The sequence below is a fragment of the Marmota marmota genome, unplaced genomic scaffold (assembly GCF_001458135.2).
Source record: "Marmota marmota marmota unplaced genomic scaffold, marMar, whole genome shotgun sequence".
In the NCBI taxonomy this organism is placed as follows: domain Eukaryota; kingdom Metazoa; phylum Chordata; class Mammalia; order Rodentia; family Sciuridae; genus Marmota; species Marmota marmota.
In genome coordinates this window covers 2522766-2531897 of record NW_025999870.1, presented here as the reverse complement: position 1 = coordinate 2531897, position 9132 = coordinate 2522766, and the positions used below count along the sequence as shown (strand labels likewise).

At 42.7% G+C, this 9132-nt stretch overlaps 1 long non-coding RNA gene across 2 annotated transcripts in view; it reads left to right on the top strand.

The window, feature by feature from the left end:
* The first annotated feature begins 1512 nt into the window (after nucleotides 1–1512).
* Nucleotides 1513–9132, top strand: part of LOC125610928 — a 46110-nt gene continuing 38490 nt past the window's right edge. Inside the window, exons 1-3 of one of the 2 annotated variants that reach the window (XR_007341016.1) lie at nucleotides 1513–1705; nucleotides 4489–4611; nucleotides 6725–8159. This is a non-coding gene — a long non-coding RNA (uncharacterized LOC125610928). Of the gene's footprint in view, nucleotides 1706–4488; nucleotides 4612–6724; nucleotides 8160–9132 lie in introns of those variants that run through there. The other variant, XR_007341019.1, reaches the window with a different exon arrangement.

The following is a 9132-nucleotide window of genomic DNA, read 5'->3' as shown; positions in this document are numbered from 1 at the left end:
GGGTGCTAAATTCGTCCAATAAGAAATTTTATATCTTCTTTTTATGGGTTTTTATGTACAGGGTATATTTGGGAAAGTGTAGATTGAAGAGCCTCTTGGAGTGTTAGAGTTTGTAGGAATTTAGGATTATTGGATTATTTCTTCCAATCTCTTCAAGGGATGAGTAGTGTGGTAATTTCCCAAAGGTTGCATAGAGTTTTTTTTTTTTTTTTTGTTTGTTTGTTTGTTTTGAGGATGGGAGGGTAACTGAGATTGAACTCAAGGGCACATGACCACTGGACCACATCCCCAGTCCTATTTTGTATTTTATTTAGAGACAGGGTCTCACAGAATTGCTTAGTGCCTCGCTTTTGCTGAGGCTGGCTTTGAACTTTTGATCCTCCTGCCTCAGCCTCCCGAGCTACTGGGATTACAGGTGTTCCCGCCTTATAGGTTTATTTATTTATTTATTTATTTTTAGTTTCTAGATATTTAATAGTTTTTACAAAAGTATGTACTTTAAACTCAAACTATTGTGTTAGAGACAACATTATTTAGATAAATTTAATTCTAACAACATAAGCATGAACCAATGACATCATTTTACATCTTATGCACTAATGAAAATTACCTGCATTGTGTGACTGCATTGGTCCCTGAAGCAATTTTTAGAAATAAGAAGTCTAGTTCCTTTTGAAATAGGAACTCTGCTCAAGCCCTAGATGGAACTCATGGGTCTGGCCAACCTGGGGGTCTTGAGTAGCCCACTACTAGGAAAGAATTTTCCCATGGAAGAAACAGCAGGGCGAGATCAGCTGTTCCCAGTAATGAAGTATCGGTCACTGGGGGAGGAGGATGATTCTGTGTACCCTGTGGTGTCTGATAATCAGATTTATCTTTTGGTCCAGACATTCCCGGGTGCCCTGGAGTAGGTACCAGTCAGTCTCTCAAAGGGCTTTCAATAAAATCCTGTGGAGTACCAAGTGGAGGGAGATCTTACTGACTTCACAGTCCACCAGCATATAAGCCCCACTGCCTGATGGGGATGTGAAACTTCTAGGTCTGGAGGATGCTGAGTGACATCTTTGGCACTCCCAGAAATAGGCCTGGAATCCTTCGTGGGGCCTGATGTCTGTCATGAGCAGCAGAGTACACATGGAGTGGAATGTGGATTATTCCCAACGTAACCTCATCTGCCTACCCAAGTTAGAGAGACCTAAGATATCTCAGGTTACTCTGAACACACTGAACTTCCATCTTGGAGAGGGAACTGGCCTTCTTTGATGGTTCATAGCCCACAACCTCTTCTTATTTATCTCCTCTATGAATGGAATTTTCTGCTTGGCAGGAGAGCTGTTTTAGTGGATCCCCCTGCTGTTGTAAGTTTAGGAAACACTAGAATATGTATTTTGTTAGCCCATCTGTGTTGTTCTGTAACTAAGGCCCTGTTCTGACACATACTGAGCAGCTGTTTTGGACAGATTCTTGGGCTCCCTGTGCACAATATGGTATTTACCCATTTGCAGATTCCATGGTTGGTGTTTGAACAGTGGATGTTTAACTTCGGCAACACTGACTGAGCCTGCTGGTCATTTTCATTTTGTTAGGAGACTGTTGGGACATCAAGTTCCACATTCTGCAGCCTGCCTAGCTGTGGTCCTGGAGCACATCTTGGTGGAGATTAGGCTGCTTGACAGATAAGAGGTCTGCAAGAGTCTTCAAGGAGGTAACTGTGTCCAGGAAGGTGCTGGTGCAGGTGTGGGAATGCCAGATGTTTGGGGGAGGGCCTGAGAGTCTTCTAACTGGTATGGACTGAATTGTGACCTAAATGGAAGATGTGGGTTTGGAGCCATATGGGAATAAGAGTGTGGTCAGCAGATCCAACTCTTCCTTTTGTTAGCCCACATCCTTTACGACAGAGACTTAAATGCCATATAGTAACATGGTATCCCTCCCTTTTTCTTAGGACGGAGGGAACAAAATGGGTACTGTGAGGTCTAAGTTATGATCTTTGGACTTTGTGGGGGCTCCTCATGAGAAATCACATGAAGCAGGGGACACAGCACAGGGCAGAGTTCAGCTCCCCATGCTCGAATCCCAGCTAGGCACTGAAGATGTATCCAAGGGCACAAAAAACCAGGATCAGGAGTCCCAGCCCTGTCATTCTGCTATATACATCAGCAGCATTTGTAAAAAGATTGTGAATGTGCCTTTGGGAGCTGTGTCCCAGCAAACATGCCCGCCTGCACCATGTGGTTCTTTTCGGCCTTGAGTCATTCCTTCCTAGAAGCTTTTTTGGAATCCCCACACTTCCCAGACCAAAGGGCACATTTTTGGAGCTGGCATATGATCAATGCCAGAAAAGACAGACCCAGAAACCCCGGGAACAGGGAGTCAGGGAAGGGGAAGTAAACAGGGAGCTTGACTGTGATCTGAGGTTGTCACAGCCTGGACCAAAGCTCAGAGTAGGGTTTCTCTTTGCCAAGTAATCTGGAAAACCTCCCTCTTTCTCCTTCCCTCCCCCTTTCCTACCCACATCTCTTATGAGAGACCTGAGGCAAGCTACTTAAGAACTTAGAAATCACCTTACTAAAATGTCCTTAAATCTGTAGAGCATGGCTAGGCTTGGCTTGCACACGTTCAAGGGATTCTTTGGGGCATGCCAGGCAGGGCCAGCAGGGGATGCAAGAAAAGCCCTCCTCTGTCTCATATTCCAACCTGACCATGAGGCAATTTTTCTTTGGACAGGGCGGAATACAGTGGAGGAGCTTTCTTGCAGGGTGATATATGGCATGGAAAAGACTTTGGACTAGGTGTCTATATCCCTGTCTCCTCTTCTAGCCTCTATATTCCAGGGCTAATAAAAATCTCTACGTCATCTATGGCCTTTCTAGGAAGCTCCTATTGCTGGGAATCTCAGCAGGGCTTATGGTATCCATTCATTTCCTCTCCAGATTCAATTGTTCTGCCTCCCAGAACATTCCATTGATTTGGGTAGACAGAGGGATGTGAGAAACCACAGAATTTCAAGCAAGTTAGAAACTCAGCTCCTGGGATGGTTTCTGCACATGTGCTAACTGGGAGGAATTTTGGGGAGAGGAGAGTTGGGACCACAGCAAGTTACAGATGGAAGGAAATTGGCTCAAGGGTGTCCAGTTCCCTGTTCACACATTTGTATGTTGAAGGTTGTCTGAGTCCATTTTACTGCCCAGAGAATTAGGGCCATACTTATCTGGTTGGCTGTATAATTACTGAAGTAGGAGAGCTCCTTTGGGATTGGAGCCCAGATTCTCAACTCTAAATGCAGGCTGCTTCCCCCTATGCTGAGACCATCTCTTCCTAGATTGAATCAATGATAGTCCTGCTGGCATCTAAGTAGGGGTCCATGGCTGCTGACCCATGGGGTCTATTGTGGAGTGGCTTTACTCTTTATATGGCCAGTTTGCTGTGTGCTCTGGAACACAGGTATAGTATGGTGAGGCTGAAAGTGCCATAAGCTCTGGACATGGCTGGCCAGATTTCTTGTCACATCCCCAGATCCTGGTCCATGGCATGGCACAGGATTGGTGTGCAAGTACTTATTGATGTGCAAGTACTTATTACAAATGATTTACAACAGCAAGCCCTAAAGCCCTGATCAAAAGGCACCAGGAAGAGGAGGTTTCTTTTCTAATCTCCAGACACTGGAAAACAACTTGGCTTTTGGAGAAAACTGGAGGCACTGAATAGCCACCTGGACATGGAAGTCCCTTCTTGTCCTGAGAGTATGGTTCAAATGAAATATTCACCTTTTATGTGCCATTCCTTATAGCATGTAGGAGAAATAGATCTAATAGGAGGAACAATCTTATCAAACTTCAGGTATTCTGTTCTCTTAAGTGACCAAGCCATATACCCATCTGATAAATTTCCAAATTGACCTTTTTTTTTTTTTCCTCTAGCCATTATCAGAGGGACATCATTTCACACTCTAACATGTTCTTTTGTTCTCATGTTTGTAGCATGCTGACAGGCATCCAACAAATACTTACAGAGTGCTTATTCGTGCCCAAGGCCCTGTTGTGGGCACGGGAGACACAGCCAGGTTTACATTTCAGTCGTGGGGACATTGGACGAGCACATTGTAGGAGTGCAGTTGTTTGTGATGCACGTTATGCAGAAGCACAGGGCTTTGTGAGAGTGTATTTGCCTTAGGCTCCTGACCTGTTCTCTCAGCCTCATGAAAAGGGGATTATGGAAGGAGGCAGGATTAGTATCAGGACAGCTGCTCATAAAAGAGAGTGAGGTCATGGTGAATTTTTGGCCAAGTTGAGTTTTAGCAGCCTGATGAGTTTTAAAAACTTTGCAAAGCTGTCTTCAGTTTATACTCAGGCCCAAGTTAATTGTTTGTTTCTGTAGCACCATGGAGCTGATCCCTAGTTCAGGCTGGCTTTAGTTGAGGGCATCTTGCTCTATACCTAAGCAACAACACAGAGGAAGTCCTAAATGTTTACACTTGGTTTGTTCCAGGGCTCTTATTTCGGCCTCTCTGTCCTGGAGGACTGGGCTGGAACACTACAGAGGAGACCTTGAGGTCCTTGAGTGTCCTCTCCAGACCTGGGGCAGATGCCACACCCAAGCCTTCAGCATCCAGTGAGCCCCACTTCAAATTCCCTAGTTTTCCAGAGCAAATGAACCAGTCTGTCTTTCATTTCTTCTCTACTCCAGATAGCTCTGTTTTTCTACTTGCTTTTCCAACTATTTCAAGACTCTCTGTATGCTGGGCTATAGAGCCTGTTTCAACCTGGACATTGCCTTTTCTCTATCTCCTTCCTCCCTCTTTGGTTACATTCAAATAATTATCTCTCTTTTTCTTCCTTCCCTTTCCTCATCTCCTTCTTCCTTCCACCCTTCCTTCTCGGATTCCCTCCCTCCTCCCCTACCATTTAATCTCCATTGTCGATTTTTAAAAATAATTACAAAATTGAGTGATGCTGGTTGCAGTTAACTCAAGTTCTCTTAAATTGTAAACGACCGAGATGACTCTGACTTTGCAAACTTCAGGCGGACTGTGCTTCTTTGAAATGCAGGGAAGAAAGGAGTAGGAATAGGAAAAGGAAAGACAGTGGAATGAATCTGACGTAGTTTATATANTATATATATATATATATATATATATATATATAAATACACCACAGTGAGTCCCACCAATGTGTACATCCACAAGAATGGGGTTCTAATTAAAATAAGATATATTCCATGCTTGTATGTCAAAATGGATTCTACTGTCATGTATAACTGAAAAGAAATAATAATTAAAAAAAGATATGTAGACACCAGAAATAATATTTTTTTAAAAAAAGATATGTAGGTACCAAGAGCTGGAGTTTCCAGCCTGAGGACAATGGGAACTTCAAGTATTTCCTGGGAAGCTCTGAGGACTGCGTGCATATTCCACAAACCATCCTAGTGGCTGCCTGTCACCTTGGCCACTATGATCACCCCAGAAGCATTTGCTTCAGGGTCCCACATCACTACTGTCCTGCTTCACCTCAACATAGTCATTGGGTCCCATATGGCATTCTAAGGCACAGTTCTGCCTCTGTTATGCCCAACAAGTCTGCCTTAAGGACTTGAAGAGAAACACAGTGTATATAATTGCTACTAGAAATGCTGCCTTTGGGGGACCACAGCCTGAATTTGATTTCTGTTCCCTGATAAGGGGCAGCACCACCTTCAACAAGAATCTCAATGCATCAGAAGCCACACAGTTCTCCTTTAATCCTGAAGATATTGGGGCCACCTCCACCTTACTCCCTGCCCCCTGCTGATAGAGTTCCTTATTTTCCTGATCACATACTAAATACCACTGGGGAAACCAACATTCCGTGGGATGTGTTTGGCTTTCTTGGTCTCAAAAAGGCAATAACAATATTCAATAGGACACTTGCTGCAGCCTGCCTTGTTCAGACTGCAATAACCACATTTGGAGACTCAGAATGATTTAGCAGAGTGGAGAAGTTTTGTCTGGTCCGTTTCCCCACATTTTGCCACAATGTGTGGAAGTTGCACCTTCTGATCTGTGGGCTCTCAGACACAGAACAGCACCTCTGCCACCACCATTACCACCACCACCTCCATCTGCAACTCCACTGCTACCATAGTAGAAATCACCATTTTGTATGACTGTCACCACAACTGCTATCACTAGTACTATCATGGCCTCTACCTCCATCACCCTAACCACCCGATCACTAGCTCCACTTTCACCATCACCACCATCACTTCCTCTATTACCACCTCCTCTTTCCTCCTCACCACTTCTACCACCTCCATCACCATCTCTACCTCCACCACCTCCATCATCACTTCCTCCATCACCACCATCACCTCCTCCATCACTAACTATCTTCTCCATCACTACTTCCTCCATCACCCCCTTGACTACTTCCTTCATCACTCCCCCTTCCTCATCATCACCTCCACTTCCTCCATCACCCCTTCCACCACTTCCCCTCCTTCATCACCACCTCCACCACCTCTATCACCACCTCTATCTCCTCTATCACCCACTGTACCTCCTCCGTCACCACTACCATCTCCTCTATCACTCCTCCATCATCACCTCGACTACTACTACTACTGTTAGCTGCTAGGCAGGTAGTTTTAGGGGCAACCATCTATGTTTGTGGGGGGAAATCTGCTGATCCTTAATGACAAAGCTCTTGAAAAGTTGTCTCTTTTTTTCCTCCTTCCTTCTTTTCAGATAAGGTGCTCCAGAGAAAACCAACCAAAATTACAATGATTTACTTATTGAAAATGTATTTCCTAAGCAAGTAAATGCACAATCTCAATGAAGACCTATATCGCCTAACAGAATATTACACGTCTCCATTGGAGACATCTATATTTAGGTTACTTCATTGACTCTGCAAGCCTTAAGACAATTCCTTTTATCTGCACAAATAAATTCTCCAAAGTAGTCCTTCTTGGAAGAAAAGGAAGATTTGATTAAGAGACTAGTATGGAATTGCTAGAGTGTGGAAATCATCTGGGTTCTTAAACCAAGGTGCTATTTGTGGATTCCTCAAAAGACCCACAAATAAAAATCAAGAGTCCACAAACTTGGAAAGGGGAAAAAAACTACAATTTTTCACTAACCTCTCGTTGAATTTTTGCATTTCCTTCAATGGAATGTGTCACATACCTTGACTTCATCCTCAGTAAAAATTAGAAATATTTTTGTATCAGAGTATAGTTGGGGGTTTCTTGAAATATTTGTTTATTGCTTCTTTGAAATTATGGTAATTATTAGAATTGCTGTGATATCTTTTTATTTCATGCATTAATAAAGAAACCCATAGTACACCTAATAATCATCTGTTTTAAAAATCTTATTTAGTTTCAGTATAATTTTTAGTCTTACATATTTTATTTTGTAAAATGTTAAGAAATACTGGCAAAGGCTCAGTTTCCCTGGCTTCAATACCTTTCAGATCTTGATTCTTTCAAGCATTGAAAGTCAACATTTAAAGTCACGTCTACTCCAAGAAATAACCATCATTGGCAGATTGGTCTACATCCTCTCAGATTCTTCACCATTTGATGTGAATACATATTCATTTAATGCTTATATATACATAACACACAATAACACACAGTTGTTTTAATGGAATCGCTCTACTTACACTGTACCTTGCTCTTTTGTGTTTAACTCTCTTCCCTGTTAAGGAAAAGTTGCCTACATTCTTTTGGATTGCTGTGAGATGCCAGCATTCATTTATCCATTCCTCCCCTTGAGGGATACTCAGGTGATTCCCAATTTTTCCCTGATATAATTGGTGCAGTGGATCTTGCTAACCTTCTTCTCTTCTCGTGCCATGCCTTGAGAATCTAAGCAGCTTTGTAAGGTCCATTCCCGAGGAAATTGAGGTGAGTAGGTATGATGTATAGGCATCCCACATTTGAGCTTCTATCCCTTGGCTCTTGTGACATCTATGAGGATGGTGATGGGCAAGTTCTGGCTGCTAGAAGCCCACACAGGTTGTTCTCCAGAGTTCAAAACATGAATCACATTTTAAACCTTATACAGTCTTACATGCTGATGACTATACAATTTCAGAATTACAGCAATGGGGGAGACACAATTTCACACAGACTATAACAAGAATGAAGTTCCTTGGAAGAATGCAACATGACAACTTGGGCCTTGTAGGTAGAAGTGGCTAAATAAATGTTTCCTTTAATAAAGAATCATTGTTTTTACAGAGACAGGATCTTACAGAATATTTCATTTGCTTCTCTCACCTAATAATCCATCAAGAAATATCCTCGAAGTCAACAGATAGAGATCTAACCAACTCGTTTAAATAGCCGGGTCATGTCCCACATTAATCAGTGCTTCCTCATTGGGTTTGATGATTTGATTTTGGCACAGTTCGAGTTTCAGAACACCAGTTACTCTTTGCCTCATCTGCTCTTACACTTGGCTTGACAATGCCTGTCTTAGTCCTGTCTGACTGCTATAATACCATAGACTGTGTGGCTTATAAACAACAGACATTTATTTCTCACAGTGCTAGAGACTAGGAAGTCCAAGATCAAGGTACCAGTAGACTTGGTATCTTGTGAAGGCCATTTCTGGTTGCATACATGGTACCTTCCGGCCATCGATCTCTTTTATAAGAGCTCTGCCCTACAACTTAATCACCTTCTAAAAGCCCCACCTTCCAATAGCACCGTTTTTGGGGTGAGCATTTTATCGCATGGATTTAGGGGGTCTCAAACATGCAGACCATAGCAATGCCTTACACAGTTGTCCTTCAGTATGTGTGGAGAATTGGTTCCGGGGTGCACCTCCTGCCACACACACCAAAATCCAAGGATGCTCAAGTGTCTTATATAAAATGATATAGTATTTGCATGTAAACTACCCACACAATCTTTCCATATACTTCAAACCGTCTCTAGATTACTTATAGCACCTTATACCTTAAATGCTGTGTATATAGTTGTTATTCTGTACTGTTCAGGGAATGACGACAAGAAAAGAGTCTGTCCATGTTCAGTACAAATACAATTCTTTTTTCCTCCCCAAATGTTTCCTATCTATGGGTCATTGAATCTGGGAATACAGAATCCCTAGATATGGAGGGCTGGCTGTGTTTATATGGA